The sequence below is a fragment of the Lemur catta genome, chromosome 18 (genome assembly GCF_020740605.2).
Source record: "Lemur catta isolate mLemCat1 chromosome 18, mLemCat1.pri, whole genome shotgun sequence".
In the NCBI taxonomy this organism is placed as follows: domain Eukaryota; kingdom Metazoa; phylum Chordata; class Mammalia; order Primates; family Lemuridae; genus Lemur; species Lemur catta.
In genome coordinates this window covers 20,033,756-20,045,602 of record NC_059145.1, presented here as the reverse complement: position 1 = coordinate 20,045,602, position 11,847 = coordinate 20,033,756, and the positions used below count along the sequence as shown (strand labels likewise).

Genomic DNA, 11,847 nt, shown 5'->3' with positions numbered 1-11,847 from the left:
GGCTGAGATACTTGCCCAAGGTCACACAGCTGGTCCGTGGAATCAAGTCTTGAACCAAAGTCACCAACATCCTGGGGCAATTCCTCTCCCTTCCACAATCCTCCTTCAACAGATGAGGAAAGCAGGGCTCAGAGAAGTTAAGTAACACACTCAAGGTCATAGGGCAAGTGTTATGGGGTTTAACTGTGTCCTCCCCAAAAGATGTATTGAACTCCTAACCCCTAGAACCTCAGAATGTGACCTTTCTCGGAGATGGGATCTTACAGAAGTAATCAGGTTAACATGAGATCTTTCAGGTGGGCCCTAATCCAATACGACTGGGATCCTTATGAAAAGGGAAGATGGACACAGAGACAGATGCACAGAGGGAGGACAAGGGGAAGACATGAGAACGCATGTACAAGCCAAAGAACGCCTGAGCCGTCAGAAGCTGGGAGGGAGGCTCCCCCATAGCCTTCAGAAGGCACCAACCCTGCTGACACCTTCATCTCTGACATCCAGCTTCCAAAACTGTCAGACAACACATTTCAGTTGTTTGAGCCACCCAGTCTGTGATAGCTTGTTACGGCAGCCGTGGGGAACTCACACAGCTAGTAAGTGGCATTGCAACCCACGTGTACCCGAACTCCCAACAGTTACGCTCTACTGCCTCTGCCCTGGGGCAGCCTGGGAAGGGCTCCTGGAGGAAGTGACGTCTAAGTCCTGGAGGATGCATAGCAGTTAGCGAAGAGGTGATGGGACGGGAGCAGGTTCTCTGCAGAGGGGGCAGCTTGGGGTGCCAGCAGGCCTGCTGTGGGGACTGAAGAAGCTGTAGGAGCTGGAATGACGTGTGTGGCCGGGGCATGGCTGGAGCAGTGCCCGGAGGCAGGATGAGGACAGTCTTTGTTCATCCAGCAGGCAGGCCGCTAGGATGTCATCCCAGGGCAGTGGGGAGCCATCTGCCTTTTTCTTCCGAGCCTTGTCACCCCAGCGGGATGCCTCTAAGAGCATTTCACACTGTGGCCCGGCCCTCCTCCTTGGAGCCTGCAAGGGAGAGAAATGGTGGGTTTGTGCTCAGCAGGAGAGGAACTGTCATTGTAAAGCCCCCTTGGGTCCGGGAATTAAGGGCTTCTGTTGCCGACTTCCACCCTGCGGCCCTTCGAAAAATGTCATCACTGCCAAGATGATTCCAAATAAAGAAAGGCCTTCACAGAGCTGCCCGGGGGCCGGGGGGGGACGCTGGAGAGTTGGGGGGAGGGGTTGCTGGGGGGCCCTCCGGGGTTTGCGCACAGGAATCTCTCTCCTACAAGGTGGCCCCATGCTGGGGTGCTCTCACCCCCATCTCAGGAGGCACCGGCTGGAATCCTCTAATGGGAAGAGTTTCTAGACTGAGACACACTCCTCCCACCTCCTGGGGAGCCCAGGGCCGGTAAAGACTTGTTACTAAGATTCCTGTTATCTAGTTCTCCGAGATCTGCTGTTACTGAAGTGAATCCGTGATGAACACAGCCAAACCCGGGCGTCAGAATACATTCCTGTCTGCCTGACCATGAGCTCTGCGGTTCTGAGAAGCAAAACCGTAAAGCCCCGTGAAACGATAAGGGCTGATGTCTGGGAGGTGAGTGCGTGCTCATGAAGAGGACAGTGGGTAGCGGGGACCTGCGAATGGTTGGGTGGAGTGTGTCTGTATTTGTGCGTGCATCTATGCGTGGCTATGAAAGGCTGATGATGGAAAGGTTTTACTCCTGATCTTCATAACTAGGAAGGTTTCTATACTTGGCCTGAGCTCAGAATTTAAAAAAAGACAAAACAAAACAAACAAAACAAAAGCGTTTCCTGTTGTCTAGAGCGAGGCCCACATGGTGTGGCGCTTTGGATGCCTTTCTCCTACCGCCTCCCCCATGCCCAAAAAAGACAGCTTCTGTGTGTCTCCCGAAGTCTTTCCTTAAACTGCTTTCAGATCCAAATTCCTCAGTCAAACCAGAGTCTCTGAAGTGTCCCTGGGGCCTCTCGGGGCTGAGCACCCCCCGCCCCCCCACCCCCTGCCTCTGGAGTGCCTCGTGCCTCGCTGATAGAACTCAGCTCTTCCCCGACCATGTCAACAGACATTGTCAACAAACACTATCAGGTGACCACTACACACACCGCTGGAAGCTGGATCAAGAGTAACTGGGGCAAGGAAAACCCCTCCTCGCCCCGCCCCCACAGCCCTGGCAGGCTCTTCAGAAAAGCTTCGGTTGTCTTCACAGCCCAAGACGCTGCCAGCCAGCGGAGGCTGTCGTGGAGAGAGCCAGGGGCAGGGGGCCTCGAAGCCTGGGTGGTTCCGTGTGGCCAGGACATAGGTGAGGGCTCAAAGGAGATCAAAGCTATGAAAAGCGGGGACTTGGAGGCACAGAAAAGGCAGGCCGAGGGCGACTGTGTAACTGAGGTGTCTGTCCCGGGGTGTTTGCTTGGTCTTTGCTGCTGGGGAGGTTGAGAAGGAAGAAGAGCTGTTGCTAACCGGTTCACAGTGGACCTCAGCGGGTGGACGGGTCTTTGGGGTTCCTGCAGGGCTGGGAGACAGCCCCTCTCCGGCCGCTGTGACGTTGGGATTAGTCTGGGTTCCCAGAGGGAGGAGGGAGGAGAGATTCCCTAGGAAGGAGATGGAGTCTGAGGAGGTGGCTAGGCCTGGGGTGGGGGCACGCCCGCCCTGTAATGTCCCCGAGGAGGACGGCCCCTGGGCCCTGGCACCCAGTGCTGTGGCTCACAAGGAGCAGCCCTGGGAGACCCCAGAGGATGGGCTGGCACCCTCTGAGGGGGCACTGTGGGAAAGGCTCGGGGTGGGGGGAGCCTGCAGGATGTGAACAGCCCAGCAGCACGGCGGGCTGGGGCTGCAGTCGGGTTTCAGTCGTCTTGGAGAGTGTACGGACAGACATAAGGCGGCTCTTGCAAACCTGAATTCACGGCTGCAGGTTTACGGGGCAGAAGGAAAGGAAATAGGAGGAGGGACTGGGAGCAGAGGACAGAGGGAGAAACAGAGAGAGACAGACAGACAAAAAGAGATGCCAGGCTGGAGGAGGGGGAGAGGAGGAGGGGAGCTGGGGGAAAGGGTGGATGGAGAGAAGGGCAGGCAGACCTATGGGGGGCGGGGCGGGATGGGGAGGGAAAGGAAGTTGACTGGGGACAGTAGTCACAGGCCCCAAGAGCGTGGGCCCTGGGGTTTCAAGCCGCGGAGCTCAGGGGGCAAAGGCTCCCCCCAACCCAGTCCCTCCACCGCCTACAGCTGTGGGCAGGGCATAGCCGGTGATCTGGCATCCTGGGGCCGGGCCCCCTACACCCGCCAGCTCCAGCACTGGTTTCTGCGGGGGCGAGTGCCAACCAACAGCCCAGTCTACACTCCATTCCCGAGCTCTGTGCCTCCTCCACGAGGCTCTATTTTCTAGTCGACACAGACCTGCCACCCACTTGCCAGCCAAATCCCGGGCCACGGAGCCGCCGCTGCTCAGAGGAGGCAGCTCTTTCTAGTTCACAGAATGGCAGCCCTGTTCTTAAGTCCCATCAGTCGTAACAGTCATGAGGCCACTCCTGGCAGCAAGGAAGGCCGGGAAATGCCATCCTTACGCCATGGGGTCCTGGGCCTCCTTAATAGGTGGAAGTTCAATTTCTAAAGAAGAGAGAAGAACAAATATTAAGGACCATCAAGCAGAGAGCAGAGCCCCAGAGAGCAGAACTAGAGTTAAGTGTGAAAGGGGAGGCAGGAAGAAAGGGAAGCCAAGGCCTCTCGCCAGAGGAGGGACCAGCATGAAATGTGGAGTGCAGGGACAAGGGCAGGCAGCACCTGCCACCCCAGGGACCTGAGGAGTCAGCCGTTCTGGCTGTGCTGCTTTGGACAATCACTGCAACTCCCAGAACCTCAGTTTCTCCCTCTGTAGAACAGGGGTGGTGAGGGCACTGACTTCCCGGGGCTGCTGTGAGAGCGAAGGGTGACCACGTCAACAGAGCACCTCGCACAGCGTTGGGCACTTGGGAGCCCTTGGTGACCGGAAGCTGTGACAGGGCAGGTGGTCACGGGACCGGGTGAGAGAAGGGCACAGGAAGAAGCCTCAGGGGGCCCCTTTGGCCTGGCCACCAATTTACCTGGTTGGAACAAATTAGCCCCAACTCGGCAGTGACGGGAGCTACCAGCTGCCACCCTGAGGCCTTTCTATGTGCCGCACGTTCTTCATTTCATCCTCCCCCAGCCCCACACAGGTGTGTCTGTTACCATCCTCATCTTAAAGAGGAGGGAGCTGCGGCTCCCACACCCTAACGGATGTGCCCAGTGTGGTCACAAGGCCACTAAGTGGTGGAGCCCAGGTGCTAGAAAGGGCTGCAGAGAGTCCCCTCTGCCAAGGGCAAGCCCCATTCCAGCAGAACACAACCCCGGTCTCTCTGAGATGAACAGTTCTCCCCTCGGGCTTAGAGATCCTGGCTGACTCCTGGGCTGGACTCCAGCCAGCGTTTGCCTGGGTGACGAGGACGCCTGGGGAGCCCTGGCCTGCTCCAGGGAAAGCCACGAGCCCTGGGCGCAGGAGCTGAGTGAGCAAGACGCCTCCCCTCCCCAGCCTCTCCGGCTCACCCCTCTCCTGCAGGGGAGCTGGGAGGCGGAGGAGCGGCTGCAGAGAGCCCTCACCCAGGACACTGATGCAGGCAAGTGACAGGCGGTGGGAAACCGAGAGCAGAGGGGGGGAGATGTGGCCAGGGGAGGGTCAGTGCTTTCTCCCGGGCTGCTTGGGACAGGATGCTCTGAAATGAGGAGGCAAGCCAAGGAGCAAGGATGTGTCTGTGCTGTGTGTGGGGGGGAGGTGAGTGGCACTGCGGGACGCCCAGGCAGGAGCTGAGTGCGTGGGGAGGGTTGGGCATGTACCTGGGCAGAGCAGGTGGGAGACGAGGAGGGAGTAGAGGAGGAAGAAGAGGAAGAGGAAAGGGAGGGAGGGAGGAAAAGGGAAGAGGCCAGAGATTGTGGGGCATCTCCTATTCTCACTGTCCCCTACCTCCCTTGCTCTGGGGGCCCCTGCTCTGAGAAACCCTCACAAAGCATCCAGGCACAGGGGCAAAAAGCTGTCCCAAGGGTCTCCTGCCCCCGCTCCGTAGCCGTCAGCCCGTGGCCTCGCTGGCTGGCGAGTGGGTGCCCCCGAGCTCACCCACAGCTGAACTCCCCCCCCCGCCCCTCCCCTTCCTGATGGGTCAGGAGCGGGCAGCTGATTGGGGGCCACTAATTCTGGACATCGCTGGAGGGGGTCAGGTTTGATTTAGGCTTTGTCAGTGATGGGCTAATGACTCCTGTGGTACTGTATGAAGTCAGTCTGTGTCCTGGTGTTGACCAGGCTAGACGACTGACCGACCGATGGCCGCTGGCTGGGCGTTCCACCGTGGCTGGCTGTGATTGGGACTGCCCGGGCCACAGACTGTGGCAGCCTGTGGCTGACTATGCCTGACTGGGCTGACTGGCGAGGTGACATGTTGACTGGGAGACCGACCCATGGACCACACGACTGGCCGGCTGGGGGGTGATGACAACGGGCTTGGGGGGTGGTTGACTGCTTGGCTGCCTGCCCAGTCCACACCGACTGGATACCTGGGCAACGTACCGTGACTGACTGTTTTGACCGCCTGACTCCTGTGACCCACTGCCTGAGTCCGCGAGCCCGGCTGGCTGATTCACGCTGACTGACAGCCATCTCCTAACTGACAGACGTCAGTGATGATCTTGCCTGACTGCTTGACGACTGTGACTGAGGGGGGAGCTGGCTGGGGGGTTGTCGGTCTCTTCCTGACTGACCGGGCGACTGCGTGTCTGACTGTGACCCCTGGGTCTTGACCGCCTGTCTTGACCGCCTGTCTTGACCGCCTGTCTTGACTGACTGTCTTGACCGCCTGTCTTGACCGCCTGTCTTGACCGCCTGTCTTGACCGACTGTCTTGACTGACTGTCTTGACCGCCTGTCTTGACCGCCTGTCTTGACCGCCTGTCTTGACTGACTGTCTTGACCGCCTGTCTTGACCGCCTGTCTTGACCGCCTGTCTTGACCGACTGTCTTGACTGACTGTCTTGACCGCCTGTCTTGACCGACTGTCTTGACCGACTGTCTTGACCGACTGTCTTGACCGCCTGTCTTGACCGACTGTCTTGACCGACTGTCTTGACCGCCTGTCTTGACCGACTGTCTTGACCGCCTGTCTTGACCGCCTGTCTTGACCGACTGTCTTGACCGACTGTCTTGACCGACTGTCTTGACCGCCTGTCTTGACCGCCTGTCTTGACCGACTGTCTTGACCGACTGTCTTGACTGACTGTCTTGACCGCCTGTCTTGACCGCCTGTCTTGACCGCCTGTCTTGACCGCCTGTCTTGACCGCCTGTCTTGACCGCATGCCTGAGACTTTGAGATCGACTGACTGGCTCGTTGGTGTTTCCTTGTGTCTGTGGCTGCCTGTGGCTGTGACTGTCACAGAAACCATGTCCAGCTCACAGGACTGACTGCGTAGACTGACCACCTGCCTTCGTCACTGAGAACCGACTGGCTGCCTTGACGGCAGGAGACTGACTGAGATGGACTGGCCGGTGGGGGGACAGCTGGGTGACTCGTGGTGTGAACGGCCGTGTCTGACGGGATGGCTGTGACAGGGTAACTGAGTCTGGCTGTGAGGCGGTATCCTCTGGGCTGGCTTGACTGGCTGACTGACTCTGATGAGCTGTCTCGGTGACAGATGACTCCTGGCTGGCCGGCCGGCCGGCTGGCTGTTGGAGATGGCTGACCGACCCTGCCGTGATGGACTGATTGACCGGCTGACAGATTGAGTTTGCCCAGGCGGCAGGAGACCCGCTGCCCCTGGCTGTGACTCGCCGTGTGAGGGGCTGTGACTGACTGTGCAACACAACCTGACCCTGAGACAGTGATTTATTGGCTGGCTCACTGGCTGAGCGGGGCCGGGTGTCTGGTTGACCAGCTGTGACTGTGACGCCCGACGGGAGCGCCTGTGACTGGGTGGCCCTGACTGGGACGGCCAAGTCTGGCTGTGAGACAACAGCCAACCGCCTGCCCGGCCGGGTGTGCTGACCGGCGGGCTGGTCGAGGTTGGCCCGCCGACGGGCTGGCCGAGCCTGTGACTCACGGTGTGCGTGGCATTGCCTGGCTGGGCGGCCCTGAGTCTGACTGTGAGACAGCGGCAGGCTGACTGACTTTCCTGGCCAGCTGCCTCCAGGTCAGCTTGTAAACACCGTCCCCACCCCTCCCTAAGCCAGTAGCTGCCCTAGTGGGAGCCGGCCCAGCCTGAGGGGACAGAGCGGCTTCTGTGCAGCCGCCGGAGGGAGACTAGGAAGCGGCCCTGCCCGGGGCTGGGCCCCCGCGGAGGTTCTCCACCTCACCCTCGCGGGCCGGGTCACCGGCACACGTTCTCCGAGCTGTGTTTTTGGCTCCAGTCTTATGGCTCCTTTGTCTGGGGGCAAAGCAGGGAGGGGAGCTGGGGGAACCTATAAAAATATTGAGCCAATAACTCAACAACAGGACTCCAATTATAGGGGCTGGGGTGGGGCCTGCTGTGGGCCTGCCATTTATGGGGCTTGGAGTGGGGCCAAGCGCTGCCCTAGAAAATCCAGGCCTTGTAACGCAGGGCTGGAGGAGCCGTAGCAGGGAGCAATATGTGTGCCAGTCACACCTCTGTAACCGCCACCATTTTATAGCTGAGGAAACAGAGGCCCAGGGCCCTCAGGGGCCCAGGGCATTTCCCACCGCCCGGCCCCCCCAGAGCTGCCCCCCAGAGCCCAGGCAGAGGGTGACCACCAGCCCTTACTCCCCCAAAGGGCGCTAGGCAGCAGGCTTTCGGGGGCAGAGTCGACGACCTTGGGCAAGTCACTCCCCCTCCCGAGCCTCAGCTTCCTCTTCAGGTAAGCGGTTATTTCTAGTGGCAGCACGCAGGCTGGGTGTGCACACGCCTCCGCCACTTACCCAAAGTGTGGCCTCCCCCAGAGCGCTTTGGTTTTGTGCCCCAAGGTCCTCACCGACCGGCAGGAACCGTATGGCACTTGCGCCATAAGCTTGTCGTGAGGAGAAAAAAGCACAACCCAGATAAAGACTTCAGCTCAGGGCCTGGGACCTAGTAAACAACCAGGAAATGTGAACTTTCATGATGATTAGTGCTCATCTCTCAGGGGACATATTAGGATGAATCAAGATCTTCCACGCGAGTGTTCTTGGGAAGTCGTGAGCTCAGCCCCAAGGTGATGGGAGGCAGCCGCACACCCTGGTGACAGCACCATCGATGAGCCCAGCTGGGCCCTCCGTGGCCACCCTGAAATGCCACCCGCTTCCCCAAAGGAGTCTGTAGACTCTCTGGGGGCACCAGCTGCTCCTGACACCGCAGCCGCTGGGGCCTGGTCCCCAGGGACAGGGAGGTTGCAACGGGAGGAGATTCTCTGGGGTTCCCCTGGGAAGAGCCGAGGGCCCAGTTGTCATGAGCAGGCCTTGGTGACAGGAGCCTCTTCCAGGAAGGCCTAGGGCCTCAGGCCTTCCAGGGGCAGAAGAAAAGGCCAGACTTTTCTCTGGAGCCGAAGGGAGCCAGGGCAGCTGGAGAGCCAGAAATTCCCCCAGGAGGCTGAGAACCTGGGTGTGGGCCCAGAAAATTCCCTCCCACACTAACAACACTGCTATCCCGTTCTCAAAAAGCTGCCGGGGAGGTGAGCTCATTTGACCTTCACAGCCACTTACAGCTGCGAATTACAACAAACCAGGTAATGAAGCATCCCCAAGGTCGCCCCCTGACTCATTCCTTCCTCTTTCATTGCTGTATTCAGCAAGCGTTTATTGAGCACTTACTGCGCTGTACCAGGGAGAAACAACAGGGAAGAGGCCCAGTCTCTGCCCTAAGAGGTGTGTGGTCTGGAGGACAGCACAGGGCGGCTTACGGTCTCAGACTCAGGAGCTAGGCAGACCTGCGTTCGAATCCCAGCCCAGCACTTGACCACATCTGCCACCCGGAGCCAGTGGCTTGGCCCCTCTGAGCCTCAATTTTCCCATCTGTCAAATGGGGAGAGTTACAGCACCAGTCTCACAGGGTCGTGGTGAGGATTTGACAAAATGCTCAATAAATGCTTAGAAAACATCTCTCAGGAAGCTGCCAGTGTGTCCCTTCTGCCCTACAATTAATTCCTTCCTCATCTGTAAAAGGGACATCGTGCCCTACCTCACAGGGTCACTGCGAATAGATAATGTGCACTTAGCAGGGTGGCTGCCACCTCGCACGGCTCCCGTGGGTGCTGTTCACATCATGATTGGCCAGGCGTGCTGGCCCTGTCTGGCACATGGTAAGGCCTCAGTAAACAGGAGCTATTTGTCCTGCTCTTAGAGAGGAAAGAAGGAAACAAGCATTTAAATCCCAGGGTGTGCAAGGGCTGAGCTGAGGTGCGGTGTGAGTCCAGAGGAGGGACCTCCACTTAGTGGGGTAGCGAGGAAGGGAAAGAAGGGGTCAGAGACTTCCAGGGCTGAGCCAAGGACAGGGCAGCCGGGAGCGGCTGGCAGAGGGGAGGACCCGTGCAGAGGCCTGAGGCAGGACACAGCGGAGCACCTGGGGCACCTGAGGCTAGAGGGAGGAGCTAGCGTCCTGGGGGTGGAAGCTGGCTCTCCTGCCTCTGGCAGGGCTGCTGGGCTCCTCCTGTCCTATGTCCTAATTCTACGGGGCCTCAGGCAGGGATTTTCATTGTCCTGTTTTACAAAAGAAGAAATGCATTCTGGTATTAGTTTCCTATTGCTGCTATAACACATTGCCACAAATTTAGCACCTTATAACAATCTAAATTTGTTATTTTACAGTTCTGGAGGCCTGAAGTCTAAACTCAAGGTGACAGCAAGTCAAGGCTTCAGGGGAGAAACCATTCTCTTGTCCTTTCCAACTTCTAGGGGCTGCCTGTGTTCCCAGGCTCATGGTCCCTTCCTTGTATCACTCCAACCTCTTGCTTCTGTTGTCACATTGGCTCCTGTCCCCCTAATCTCCTGCCTGCCTCTTATAAGAACCTGTGTGATTACTTTTGTCCCTCCAGATAATCACCTCATCTCATATGCAAATTCCCTCCTGCCTCAGGACCTTGGTACTGGCTGTTCCCTCTGCCTGGAATGCTTTTCCCCCAGATATCCACATGGCTCATTTCCCCCCTCCTCAGGGAGCTGCTCCAGTGGAGCCCTTCATCTCCATCTGGACTCCTCATTCCCCCTTCCTGCCTTGCTCATCTCCGTTCCACTCCTCACCAACTGGCGTCTGAGAGAGGGATATTTATTGCCTGCCTCCCCCCTGCTGGATTGTACACTGCACAAACACTGGGACTTGTCTGTTTCGTTCGCTGCTGTATCCTCAGCACCCAGGACAGTATCTAGTACCTAGCAGGAACTCAAAATAATTAATGAACAAACGGGGCAACCAAAGCACAGAGAGGTAAAGTGACTTTGACTAGTAAGTGGCAAAACTAGGGACTTGAACCCAGGTGAGCCTGACTCCCAGATCTTACTGGTTTGGCTCAGTGATGCCTGTCAGCCTCTTAAAATCTACCCATGTGGGTACCAGGCCTTTAGGCCCTGCCCTCTGCCTTTTCCTCGTGGATGATGTGGGCTGCTGGGTGATTCACACTAAGAAATGGCATAAGGGGAATAAAAATAGTTTCTGTTGGCCCAAGGCATTCAATTTCACACAGACTAAGAGCGCTGTGCAGACAGGAGGCCTGCCTGTTTCACCTGGCATTGTCCGACCAGTGCTAGACAAATGCCTGCACATAGTCGGTGCTCCTGAAATCTTTGCTGGTGAATGAATGAACGACTCCCCCTTGATTGCATAGAGAAGGGCTGCTGTATATCTATCTATTCATCCATCCATCCATTTATCTATCTACCTATCTGTGCATCTGTCGTCTCTTCGTCCATCTATTCATCCATCCCTCCATTTATCTATCTACCCAACTGTCCATCTGTCCTCTCTTCGTCCATCTATTCATCCATCAATCCATCTATCACATATTTAGCTAGCTAGCTATCCATCCATCCATCCATCTATCTGTCTTCTGTCTGTCCATTTGTCTATCCATTTGTTTGTCCATCCATCCACCCATCTATCTATCTGTCCACCTCCACTTTATAGCAGTTCCTAGATGCACAATGTTTACCCAGTGCTGGGACATTCACTGGAGGAACAGAGAATTCTGGACAGGGCTCCCCTTCTTCTCAAACTATACCTTCAAGGTCATTGCTCCGGGTGGGCAGGCATAGGGGAAAGTGGACTTTGGGAACTGCTCCCACTTATTTGCTGCTCTGAGGTCCTGGGCACATTCCCTGTTTCTCTGCCCATCCCTCTTGCCTCTGTCCCTCTGGGTTTTGTGACAGGTCCCACCCAGCAATGCCTTAGCAGGAAGCCCTGCTGAAGCACTCAGGGCCCATGACAGTGACCACGACAACATACGGGGTGGAAAAGGCCGCACATTAGCCTCCCTGCCTCTCAGCCTGATCTGGCCCTCAGTACTGGCCAGAAGGTGTAGACAAATGTGGTTTCTTAGACTCCTCCAAACACCCACCTACCTTTTCCTCACCTAGCTCTCTCTTCTTCTGCACCTACCTGTCCCTTCCCCAGCCAGGATTTTCAAGAAAAACAGACCCTTTCCCTTCCCTATAGCTTCCTTCCTACCAAGCTACCAGAAAGAGGAGTCGTGAGACACCCCCACACACCCCCGCACTGGGAAAGGAAAAAAGCAACAGGACAGTGTCGACAAGGGTTGATCAAACCCCACATGCAGCCCAGAAGGGTGGCCTCGGGCAGCTGCTGCAGCTGCAAAGATATTCCCCCCCAAAGTGAAAAGGATGTCAGGAGGGTCACTG

At 57.3% G+C, this 11,847-nt stretch overlaps 2 non-coding genes across 2 annotated transcripts; both read left to right on the top strand.

The window, feature by feature from the left end:
- The first annotated feature begins 1,470 nt into the window (after positions 1-1,470).
- On the top strand, positions 1,471-1,549 carry LOC123623697. Its single transcript, XR_006729985.1, has one exon. It is a non-coding gene; the product is annotated as a small nucleolar RNA U2-19 (small nucleolar RNA).
- A 150-nt stretch (positions 1,550-1,699) lies between these two features.
- Positions 1,700-1,769, top strand: LOC123623696. Its single transcript, XR_006729984.1, has one exon. It is a non-coding gene; the product is annotated as a small nucleolar RNA U2-30 (small nucleolar RNA).
- Positions 1,770-11,847: the final 10,078 nt, after the last annotated feature.